Source organism: Dromiciops gliroides, chromosome 2, assembly GCF_019393635.1.
Source record: "Dromiciops gliroides isolate mDroGli1 chromosome 2, mDroGli1.pri, whole genome shotgun sequence".
NCBI lineage: Eukaryota > Metazoa > Chordata > Mammalia > Microbiotheria > Microbiotheriidae > Dromiciops > Dromiciops gliroides.
The window spans coordinates 282,219,501-282,228,293 of NC_057862.1; the positions used below are offsets into that span (position 1 = coordinate 282,219,501).

At 40.6% G+C, this 8,793-nt stretch overlaps 1 pseudogene; it reads right to left on the bottom strand.

Moving 5' to 3' along the window:
- Positions 1-733: 733 nt before the first annotated feature.
- On the bottom strand, positions 734-1,395 carry LOC122738729 (annotated as a pseudogene).
- Positions 1,396-8,793: the final 7,398 nt, after the last annotated feature.

Here is an 8,793-nt window from a genome sequence, read left to right on the forward strand (position 1 = left end):
AGTAATTCGGAATTCATGACAATTCAGATGCAGACAGAGCTGGTTTACTTTGGCTCTATGTAGGAAAGAAAGGTTAACCAAGGAATAGCAACCTAAACAATATTGCAGGGTAGTTGTTTAATCTACTCCAGGGAGTAAACATTTTAAGAATTAAAGAACCATTCATTTACAAACAAAAAATGGATATACTAATTACAGGTCATTCTTATCTGCTCATTAAAGTAGACCTCCCAAGGACCTGTACTTGCCAAGACAAGTTAACCTCCTATGTTTACTGTATATGTTTGAAGGTAATACAACTTCATTTCTTAAAAATAATTAGATGATGGTCAAGCCTTATCTCTATTTCAGATTGACCTTCCCATTCCTAATGGATGTTCTTGGACTAAGAGGCCTGTTCTTGAATACAGACCCTCGGTGACTCTGTCTTCTGCTTCTCAATCTGTGGGTCTCCTTCCTCTGATGTATTATAAAGGTTTTCTTGGACAGGCTGTTGTTACCAATGGTCACTGCTTCGGAAGCTTCAGCTGGAATAAGAGGACAGAACAGAGACAGTGTGGTAGAGTGCAAAGGATTTTTTTTTTTGTCAAAAATATATATGTTCTTTTCAAATAACTATCATGTAGAATAAAGCTAAATTGGGGGAGGACATGAGGACAAAAACAAATTCAGGTGAGGAGAAGAGAGGTACTTTTCATCTTCAGCATTCAATGTCTTTAAAAATGAGATTTTGTCAATGGTCTTTTCCAGAACAGACCAGGGATGACATGTCTAATTGAGTCTTCAAGGCTTTAGAAAACTCCTTTTCCAGTAGTTCATGGAGGGACACTCCATCGTGAGCATATATCCAATTCTTCCCTGTCCAGTCATAGCATTTGGGACCACTGGATGGAGAAGACAACCAGATCTGCCTGTTGGGGGTCTGTTTGTTGATCACATAGGTTCCCAGGTGTCCACCCAGCTTTACTGTTAGAACACCACTCCCAAATCAAACATCATAATCCTTGGATGTGTAAGGCTTATCTCCAAGATCTTCAAAAAAATATGCTAAGGAGTCCAGTGTTTCCTCTGCAAGTTTTTCATAAATGGTTTCATCTAGTGAGTTCTTGTCACTCAAAGTTCCTGTTTTCCTCAAATTCATCAGATAGACACTCTGCTTTTTGACTTTTGGAATCTGGCCTCCTGAGCCCTGGAACTGACCACTGAAGTGCCCTGGAGACCAGGAAGCCCCAGCTCCAGCCCCTGCTCCCAGAGCCTAGGGGCCCGCCCGGACGGGAGGCTGCAGAGCCCTGCCCTCCTAGGCCTGGGCGCCAGCCGCAGCAGGGTGCGTGGCCCAGCTCGGCAGGGCCTCTATGGTGCTGCCTGGGCCAGCACTCCTAGCCTAGGCCTCCACATACTCCTCACGCCGCTCGCAGCGCAGCCTGCAGCCAGGATTTTTTAGAGATTATTTTAGAGATAAAACCTGGATCAAATTTTGTCACTGCCACTTACTGTAGGGAACTTGCACAAACAATTTTTTAAGGCCTTTTTTTTTTTAGAATGAGAGAGAGATTAAATGGTCTCTAGGGCTTCTTCTAGCTCTTATATTTTTTAGAAATAGTTATTCCTTAGGTCACCTCATTGTAAACCTGGATTTCCTGTATGGAAATCCTCTCCTGTGTTTGCTTATGGGGAGGTTCCCCTCTAGGAAAAAGTTGAGAGGATCATAGGATATCAAGCTGAAGAGTACCTGAGAGATCATCTAGTTACCGGATCACAGGATCACTCAGTCTTAAAGTTAGAAGAAGACTCAATGTGCTTCTAGCCCAATCTATACCCAAGAATAAATCTCCCCTCCAACCTGCTGGCTCATAGTCATCAAGATTCTGCTTGGAGACCTCCCAGTGAGAATGAAGCCATCACCTCCCAGGGAAGTCCTTTTGACTTTGGGAGAGCTCTAATTATTAGGACATTTTCCCCTGCTAGTCTAACTTTGCTTCTTGGCAACTTCCAGTCTTTACTCATGGTTCTGTCCCTTGAAACCAAACAGAACTTTGTAATCATGTACATTTCTCTGGGCAGCCAGGTGACTCAGTGGTTAGAATGTCAGGTCTGGAGTCAGGAAGACTTATCTTCCTGAGCTCAAATCTGACATCAGATACTTAGCAGCTGTGTGACCCTGGGCAAGGCACTTCACCCTCTTTGCCTCAGTTTCCTCATCTGTAAGATGAGTTGGAGAAGGCAATAGCAAGTCACTCTAGTATCTTTTCCAAGAAAACCCCAAGTGGGTTCACAAAGGGTTGAGCATGACTTACCTGAACAAAGATTTATCTTTGTTTTTATTGTTCCCCTCAGAGAATGTAAGCTTCCTGAAGGTAGGGATTCTTTCCTTTTGTCTTATATTCCCAACACCTAGAACAGTGCCTGTAGCATGTAGTAGATACTTAATAAATGCTTGTTAAATAAATGAAAGAATAAATCAATGACAGCCCTTTAAATAGACGCCCTCCCCTAGTATTCTCTTTTCCAGGCTAAACTTTCTCAGCTTCTTCAATTGATCACTTTAGAGAGAAGGAAACTGGTCTGCAAAATAGTTAAACAGCTTGCCCAAGGTCACACAGTTAGCCAGCGACAGGGCTAGGTTTCAAACCTAGATCCTTCAGCTTCAAATGTCCCTTTCTACCATGCTAAGCTACAAGGCGGAGAATTTTTTGAAGTGAGTTTCTAAGTTTGTTTTTTGGATTCAGCAGGGCTGAGGCTGAGGAGATCCCTGGGAGGTAGTAAACAGTCTACCTCTGGTCAAAAGGAGTGGGGTGAGGGAGAGTCAAGAAGAGGTGTTTTTTGTCTATTTCTTCCCTTTTGGTAAAAGCTCCCAGACTCAGGACCCTCGATGCTACCCATGCCTTACTGTCAGGAAATAAAATACTCTTAGATAATAATGAGACTCCCTCCCTCCAGGTGGGCAGGACTGAATGTGGATCCTCTTGGTGGGGTGGGAGAAGTGATAACCTTTTAATTTAATTTATTTTTTTTTGGTGAGGCAATTGGGGCTAAGTGACTTGCCCAGGGTCACACAGCTAGTAAGTGTCTGAGGCAGGATTTGAACTCAGGTACTCCTGACTCCAGGGCCGGTGCTTATCCACTGCGCCATCTAGCTGCCCCAGAAGTGATAACCTTTTAAAGAGAAGAGATGGGGGGCAGCTAGGTGGTACAGTGGATAGAGCACCGGCCCTGGATTCAGGAGGACCTGAGTTCAAATCCGGCCTCAGACACTTAACACTTACTAGCTGTGTGACCCTAGGCAAGTCACTTAACCCCAATTGCCTCACTAAAAAAAAAATAAATAAAAAGAAGAGTTGGGGGGGCAGCTAGGTGGTACAATGGATAGAGCACTGGCCCTGGATTCAGGAGGACATGAGTTCAAATCCAGCCTCAGACTCTTGACACTTACTAGCTGTGTGACCCTGGGCAAGTCACTTAACCCTCATTGCCCCACCAAAAAAAAAAAGAAGAAGGGATGAGACACTAATAGCAGGGCTCTAGGAATTATTCAACCTTTTTCTCAGCTTGGATTTATTAGCAGAACAGCAACCTCATAGGTTCTAAGACAGTTTGGGTACAGGCCAGTCGGGAGGAAGATAGATCTTCTTTGGGAGGTCCACTCATAACATAATTGAATTTAGAGCAATAAAGTCTAAAATCTGTCTTCCAGCTCAGCACACTTTCCCCTCAGCCCTATTCCACTATACCACATCCTTCACAACTTGCTGACCCAAAGATTTACCCCAGGAAGCTTAACATGAACAACCACAGTTTGGAATGCGGTTGTAACTGTTACAGAAAGCATATCACCATATTTCCCTTTGCACTGTAGACCTGGCATTTGATGTCCAGAGATAAGTGGTTTTCTGCAGCAGAAGTGCAGTAGTGAGAGCAACCAGGGGGTGGGAAGGAGATGAATGATAGGGTTTATAACTTGAAAAGGCTACAAGCCAAGACCAAAGTGGAGGGGGAGTCAGCTTGCAACTTTTTGTTCACAGATGATTGTGCACTCGATGCAGCCTCTGAAACTGAGATGCGACAGAGTATGGATGGATTCTCTGCCGCATGTGCTAATTTTGGCCTGATGATCAACACCAAGACAACAGAGGTCCTCCACCAGCCAGCACTGCACCATTCATTGTGGAACCATTGGTAAAAAAAAAAATGGAGAAATTTTGAATGACATGGATAGGTTCACTTCCTTTGACAGTAGACTTTCCAGGGATGTCTGCTTAGAAGAAGAGGGTGATGCACGCATTTCCAGAGCTAGCTCAGTGTTTGGGAGACTCCAAAAGGAAGTATGGGAGAGAAGTATTAGGCTGCCTACCAAACTGAAAGTCTGCAGAGCTGTTGTGCTGACCTCATTATTGTACGCCTGTGAAACCTGAACGGCATACTAGCAGTATGCCAGAAAACTGAATTGCTTCCACTTGAATTGTTAAGGTGAAGATCACCTGGCAAGATAAAGTACCAGACACTGAGGTCTTCTCTCGAACTGATCTGCCAAGCATTCAAACTCCACAGCAGAGAGCACAACTCCAATGGCTAGCCACGTATCCAGAATACCAGATGTGTGCTTACCTAAAAGACTATTGTATGTTGAACTCACATAAGGCAAGTGCTTGCACAGTGGCCAGAAGAATTGATACAAGGATACTCTCAAAGTCTTTCTGAAGAACTCCAGAAGCAATTGTGAAGCATGGGAGATGTTGACACAGGACTGCCCAGCATGGGTGCTCAAATTAAGGAAGGTACTATTCTCTATGAGCAAAGCAGAATTGCATCAGCACAAAGGAAATGTGAGCTACACATATCCAGAAACATCCTCCATCCCCAATATTCTAATGGACTATTTGTGGTAGAGCCTTCTGAACTTGTAATGGACTGATCAACCACAGCTGAAAACATCGTACCTTGACCCCAACATCATGATGTCATTGGTCCTCTTGGAAATGAAGTATGAACAACAACAACATTCTCACAAAGTTAAGAATTACCTAGGTTGATTGAATTCTACTTTTCATTGATTCTTGCTGGGTATATTTATCTCTCTGGTCTATGCCATACTTCTGACAATGCTTTGGCTCCCACTTTCTTCCCTTCCCTAGAAATTCTCCTCTCATTTCAAAGACCATTTGTCTCTATTATACAATATTTCACTTGATTTTATTCAATAAGTTCTATTAAACTATGAACTCTTGAACATAAGGACCTCATCTTAATTATCTTGGGAAAGTTCTTACCCCTCAAAATATCTCCCTACAACACTGGGTAGAAGATAGAAATCAGGCCTTGGAGTCAGAAAGACCTAGGATACTGTTATGAGATAGTACCCTACAAACTCTCAAACAATTCTTCTTTCCTACCAAAGTATATTTCCTACAAAACAGTTAAGTAAAAACAATTAAGAAGTGACCACAATTGAGAATACATACCACTTTCCACTTTTATAGTTTACTGATTGTTAACAGAAAGGAAATATTTTTTTAACTTTAATCATTTCTTTTGGCACCAACTTTGTCCCATTATCTTTGAAATAAAACTTAATTTTTGATCAAGTGTGACTGGGAGAAAAGTGGTGGCAGAAGAGGCAGCTTTGGGAAGAAAGTTGGTCACTTTTGGATATGTTGAATTTGATATGCAGGGGGTCATACAGGTAGAAATATCCAGTGGCCATTAATAATAGTTGACATATGGTGCTTTAAGGATTGCAAAGCTTTTGACATTCTTATTATCTCACTAGATCGTCACAATAAGTTCATCATAGAAGTACTATGGGTATTATCATCTTTATTTTACAGATGAGGAAACCGAGGTGCACTTTATTCATGGTCCCTCAATCGGTAAGTGCAAAAAGTAGGATTTGAACTCAAATCTCCTGACTCCAAGTCTTATGCTCTTGTCACTGCCTTACCAAGTGCAAGGCACAGAAAAAGAGGAGAACTGGGAAGAGCCTTTGGAGATGCTACATTTAGGGCTTTTGATGAAGTTGCCTATTGTCAACCAGATAAACTTCTAAGCCCCTTTTTCCCCATCCAAGGCACTCCATGACTGAGTTTCAGCTATATTGCTCCTACTTTCCAGCCCAGCGATACTATTTGCATTGACAGTTTCATGGTGTAGTGAAAAAAAGAGGCCTGGGTTTGGAGTCAGGATTTAAAACCAAGTACTGTCATTGACCTTGGGGAATCACTTAATCTCTCAGTTTCCCCAGAATTTAGGAGAGTACCTGGCCCCTGATAGGCACTTAATTGATTTTTAAAAAAATGTATTCCTTTGTAAATTGAAGTTTTGAACTATATGGCCTTTAAATTCTATTTGAGCTCTTTTTAAAAAGTAATAAACATTATTATTTATAGTTTGGGGTTCCATTTTTTTATCCTTCCTTCCTTCCCTCCCTCCCCTCCCCCCTCTCTGAGGTGGTAAGCAATCAGATATGGATTATACATGTGCCATTAGGTAAAACATTACCATATTAATAATTTTGTATATGAAGACTTGAATAAAAGGAAAAAATGAAAGAAAGTAAAAAAAGAAAAAAAAAGAAAGACCTAGGTTCAAATCTTAATTCAGATGCTTTATAGTCATGTCTTTGGGCCAGTCATTTCATTTCTCTAGGTTCAGTTTTCATCTGTAAAATGAGGGGGTTGGAGTTCATGACCTTTAAGGTCCCTTTCAACTCTAAATCTATGATCCTATGTGCCTCCTCCTACTTGAGGTTCCATTAACTAAGAGCAAAGACTTTCAACAAATATTTACTGAGTTTTTCTTAGAGAAGTTTAAAATGAAAACTTCTTTTATAAAGGTTTCTCTCAGATGCTATTTTATTCCTGAAACATTCACTGATTTCCCCACTTCCTCCAGCTTTCCACCCCAAATGAATAAGATCTTTCTGTTTGACCTCTCCTGCGCTTTGAAGTATAGTTATGTATACATATGTTTTATCCCCATTAAACCATAAACTCTTTGAGGGCATTGATTATATAATTTTTTTCTCTTGCTATTTACCCTAGTTCTTTATAAATGCATGTTGCATTAATAAATGAGGAGGGAAGATAATGACAGTTCACCCAGAAAGAAAAATGATTTATCTACAAGTCTTTCTGGAGAAGTAGAGTGGAATAGAGTACAGGAAGGATCCCAGAAGAGGTGGCAGGGGGAATCTGAGGGTGAGAAGATGGCACAGAAAGGGAAAGCTGGTGTCAATAAAGAGAAATTCTGTGACTGTTTTGCTGAAGCTTGGCCCTGGCTGACTTCCAGGTATGACTTTCTTCCTACCTTCCTAATTTCCCTGCCTTTATAGCTTCCTGACATTCTAGGTGATAGGAAATTATCTTCTAAGTGTTACCAGGATTTAAGAGACATTAACCCCTCTGCAGGCAGAGAAAACATTTCTAAGGACTGGAGTGGACTTATGGGAAATGTCTAGCATTGTGTTTTCCCAGGGTGGGAGGATCAAAAAGATGTCAAGGAGAGACAATAGGATTGTCAATGTTTTTCAAGGACTGAGAAAAAGTAGATAGTTGTGCCAACAATGTGATGATGCATTGTACACTAATAGTTAGGAGAGATGGATGCTCCAGCAGGCATTTGGGTAATGCAAGATTAAGACCGGAAATGTTCATACAGCTTGAACTCTCTCCTAGAGCCCTATCTCTACCTGTAGAGATCCTTGATAAGGGACATGAAAAGGCAGTGAGTTGTTTTAATTCCTTGTTATCTTCCCCTATGCTTGTAGACAGCAGGCATTTATTCCAAAAATTCTCTATTCTTTAGATTATTTATTATTCCTTATTTTTATAGAACCTTAAAAACTGGCTTACTCAATGTAAAATCCTGAATGATCATAACTTCTTTGTGATTTATGTATGCTTTTAATTACAAAAAGGGATAGGCCTCAAAGGAATAAATAACTTGTGGGAGTAACAGTTGGGGGAGGGGATGAGAAAGAATTCTTCCAGTATCATTACTGGGGGCTTGAGCCATATGAAGGAGTGTTGTAGGTTTAAAAAAAAATGAATATTTTTTATAAATCTCAGTAGCAAAGAAATATTAATTAACTATAGTGGTTTGGCATTGGATGGATTGGAGGGGTAAAAACTGAAAGCCAAGAGACCAGTTGGAGGCTATTACAGTAGTCCAGCCAAGAGGTGATGAGGGCCTACTTAGACTGGAGGACATGTGAGTAGTGTGTATGAATGCAAAACATGCTATGGAAGTAGAATCAACAAATCATGGAATCATTGTCTTCGAGGGATTATAGGAAAAAGTCAAAGATGACTCTAAGTTTATGAACTTGGTTGACTGGAAGGATACTGTACTTTGACACAAATATTGGAGGAAGTATATTATCTTCCTGAGACATGTATCTAGGACATGAAAAAAAAATGTCTTAGAGACTTGTCATACCAAATAATCACCATCCACTCCTGATGATCTACAAAGGAATAAATTATACTTCCTAGACTCTAGAGAGTGTTACTAAGAATTATGGAGTCCTCGGTTATTTTCAGCAATGCAATGATCCAAGACAACTCTGAAGCTCTTATGATAAATGCAATGTATCTACAGAGAGAGAACTGATGGTACTTGAATACAGATTGAAACAAAAAAAAATTTTATTGGAAACAAAAAAAAAATGATGATGAACAGGATGATGCTATCAGAAAAACCTGGAAAGACCTACATGAACTGTTGCAGAGTGAAATGTACTGTATACAAAATAACTGCAATATTATAAGATGATCTGCTGTGAATGACTTGGTTATTTTC